The following is a 3,532-nucleotide window of genomic DNA, read 5'->3' as shown; positions in this document are numbered from 1 at the left end:
TCCCGCTGTGTCCCGGCGGGCCCCCTCCCCCGGTCGCCCCTGCAGCCCCCGCCGCCCCCCCTCCGTTCCTGCCGCGTGCGGACCCCGGCCTGGGGAGAACCTGGTCACCGGCTGCTCTGGGAGGGGGCTCGCACCTGCCATCCGCGGCGCCGACCCTGTGGAGCGGAGGTCTTGTCGCCGGAGCCCCTTATCCGGGAAGCTCAGAGGTGACCTCTGAGCCCGCTGCCCACGCCCATGGCCCAGGCTGGCGACCCAGACTCTTCTGAAGTCGGCCTGGTTGGTGTGTGGGGGGGAGGGGGTCATGAGGTCGGAGGTCACCTCCGCGTCCCCTCTTCCTGGCTTCTCAGAAGTTTGGTCTTGGGTCTGGTGATTGCCAACTCTGTCCTGATGCCCTTTAATTAAACCTGTGGATTTGCCGGTGGCAGGTCCCCTGGAGCTGGCCTTAAAGACCATTCCCACTGCCCCCCCTCCACTTCCTCCTCCTGGGGGCCTCCAGATCTGGATGTTTTGGGCGCATGGGCAGTTGGGCGCCTTCTTTCTAGTGGTAGATCTTGGGGCTCCCTGGGCACCTGGTGTGTGTCCCCTGGCTGTGTGTCCTAGTCCAGCCCATCCTGTGTGGTGGGGGTGGGGTGCTGGTGGCAGCTGTCCTTCCTGCCCTCTGTGCGCCCCCCTCCCCTCGGGGTAAGGCTGCTCTTACTGGACAGCCTGCAAGCACTCCAGGTGCCCGCCCCTCTCCCAGCAGCAGTCAGCCCCCTCCCCCTTCCTGGCCTGGCTGGGTCTCCACCTGGGCTTCCCTGTCCGCCCTGCCTCCCTCCCCCGCTCCACCCTCTTGCGCCCCTGACCCCAGTCCCCTCCCTCTCTCCAGTCTGCCCAGATGATGGCAGTAGGTGGCTCTCCGCATTCAAGCCTGGCAAGGGCTCCATTTCACAGGTGAGCAAAGAGCTTGGCAGGAAGAAGTGTGGTCAGGGGCCAGGCAGCGGGCACGGCCCTCACCTTCCAGCGAATCACCTGGTCTCTGCTCCCTGTGGCCCCCTGTGGTGCCTGTCCCTCCCAAGAGGCCCGATGGCATTTCGATAGGGTCATTCCACTGTTGGGTGGCAGCTTGGCTGGAGCCTGAGTGGAGGAAATAGGTGAGATCCAAGGTGTGGGGCCCGCGTTCTTTCGGCGAAGCCTGCTCGAAGGAGCCTACAGGTAGAAGATACCACTTGTCACCTCTCAGTGGCCAGAGACCTGCTGTCAGTGGTCACAGCCCGGGCAGAGGCAGGGCTGACTCTGATCTCGGTTTGCCCGTTCTCTTCTGCAGCCATTTAGAGCCTTCTCCTGAGGACAGGGGGGCGGCAGGTGTCTCTGCCGGAGCCCCCGGCTGCCCTTGGCCGCATGGGGGTGTCTTCAGGACCTTTGTCACAGACACGCCGGAGGGTTCGCCGGGGCTCCCAGAGAGGCCGGCTCTGAGAGGTTGGACTCCTGTGTGACATTTGGCAAAATCCTTCAAACCTTTCTCTGGTTTCCAGCTCAAACACGTGCATGCGTCATTCTCGGGAGGGGTGATGGCAAGCCTGAGCTGGGCTCTTCGCGCACCTTTGGCTCCAGGTCCCGCATGCCTGCCTTGCCTCATGGGTTAAGGTAGGCCCTGTGCCCCTCGTGGACCAGGAGTGTCCGCAGGGCCCCACGCACCCCACACCTCTGCCTCTGAGGTCTGTGCTCCCCCGAGTGCAGAGTTGGGGATGTGCCCCCTGGATCACGGCCCTGCACCCCCGAACGCTCCGCGTTTACCCCCAGGACGCAGGGCTTTCTGCAGACCCCAGGGTCATGGGCAAGGTGGGAAGTCTGACCACGACTAGGTGTGCGGGGCACGGTGAGCTGACGGTCAGTTAGTTCAGGGCCATGTTCACTCCCCAGCTCGCTCTCGAGGCTGCCGTGCCTCAGGCCCGCCCTGGGCTCAGGGACTGGGACTGGTCTCCAGGCCGGGTCTTTTGAAGGGGAGCAAAGCCCTGTGGCGTGGTGCCACTGTGTGTGTGTGGGGGGGGGTCCCAGGGCAGGAACAGGTACCCCTAGTGTCCCTGGCTGGATCCTGAGCTCCAGTTCTGGGAGGCCCCACTTTAGGGGCTCGTAAAGTCTGGCTGGGTGTGCGGTCTGCCTGGGGGCTGAGGAGTGGCCGCAGGGCCTGCTCAGGGCTGGCTTTGTCCTCTGCCCGGACCGGACTGCACAGCTCTGTGTCCTGGGCCCTCCTGGAGGCCTCCCCGGCCCCCCCGCCCCGGAACCGCGCTTCCGTCCTGTCCGCCCTGCTCCCCTCCCCACACGTGCCGTGACGAGCAGGGGGCCACCTCAGTTGTCTGTCTGCCTCTCCACCTCCATTCAGAGATGTGTGGGCCCCACACTGTGACCTGCCACCACCTCAGGTGTGCCCGAAAGGTCACATCCTCCCCCGACTCGGACCTGGGCCCCAGGGGACCTGGCTGCAGGCTGGGCACAGCGTTCAGCCCCGTGAGGCCGGAGGCACCCTCGTCCTGCTCTCTGTTTCTCTTTTAGCAAATGCTTGCTCTCGCCAGGCCTGGCCGCGGGCTCCGTGTGGACCGGCCCGAGGCTGCCCAGGGCTCCCTCCTGCGCCGCCAAAGCCACTGTTCGCTGGGAGCTAGGATTCCTCCTCCACGGGGCTTCCGGCCTTTCAAGTGCTGGTGTTTGGAAGTGGTCCCCGTGGGTGAGGGCCTGGCAGTCCATGGGCACTGGGCGCAGAGGGGGCGAGAAGTGGGAACCGTTGAGGCTTGGGACAGGAACTTTGGGGTGGGGCTCCCTGGTGGCCACCTCTGTGGTGAGCATCTTCAGAGTGGGGCAGTGCCCTTGAGGACCAGGGCGGCGGGAGCGTATCTGGGGGGCGGGGATGGGTGGAGGGGGCTCTGACTGTGACCCCGGCCCTTCCCTGGTCTGGGTTCAGGCAGGGCCAGTGGTTGGAAGCGTGAGCTCTGGGGTCTCTCCCAGGTCACATCCCGCCCCTGGAGCTATGTGACCTTGGATGCAGAACTCACCCTTTCTGAGCCCCACCCTGGCCTGTGTGTTCCAATGCTAAGTGGTAGCTTCCTTGTTTGCTTGGAGGCTGAAGGTGAGCAGGCTGGGCCTGGGGCCTCCGTGCAGGTTGGGCCCAGCCTGGAGGCCCTCCCGGGATGCCCCTGCCCCGTGACTGGGCCCAAGCCAGTGAGGAGCACATGGCCCTTTAAGGGGAGGCTGCTTCGCAGTCTCCAGGGAGGGCACAGGCATACTTTTCTCCAAGGCGAGGCGTTGTTCTCTGGTCCCAGGGGGAGGAGAGGCTGGCCCTGGGTCTCTGAAGGAATCTTCCCCCTCCCCCTCGGCTCGAGGCCCTGGCATCCAGGAGGGCACATGGCCATGGATGGGCCCCGCCTCATGCCTGCCTGTGTGCCTGGGAAGCTGGCAGGTCGGGGGTGGAGACGCAGGGGCCTGAAACTGCCCATATATAGTCACTGGGTTTGAGCAGTGAGCCCAACTGCAGGGCTGTGTCCCGGCCCGCACCAGGCACAGG

Source organism: Suricata suricatta, chromosome 13, assembly GCF_006229205.1.
Source record: "Suricata suricatta isolate VVHF042 chromosome 13, meerkat_22Aug2017_6uvM2_HiC, whole genome shotgun sequence".
Classification (NCBI taxonomy): Eukaryota; Metazoa; Chordata; class Mammalia; order Carnivora; family Herpestidae; genus Suricata; species Suricata suricatta.
Note: the sequence above shows the minus strand (reverse complement) of the source record.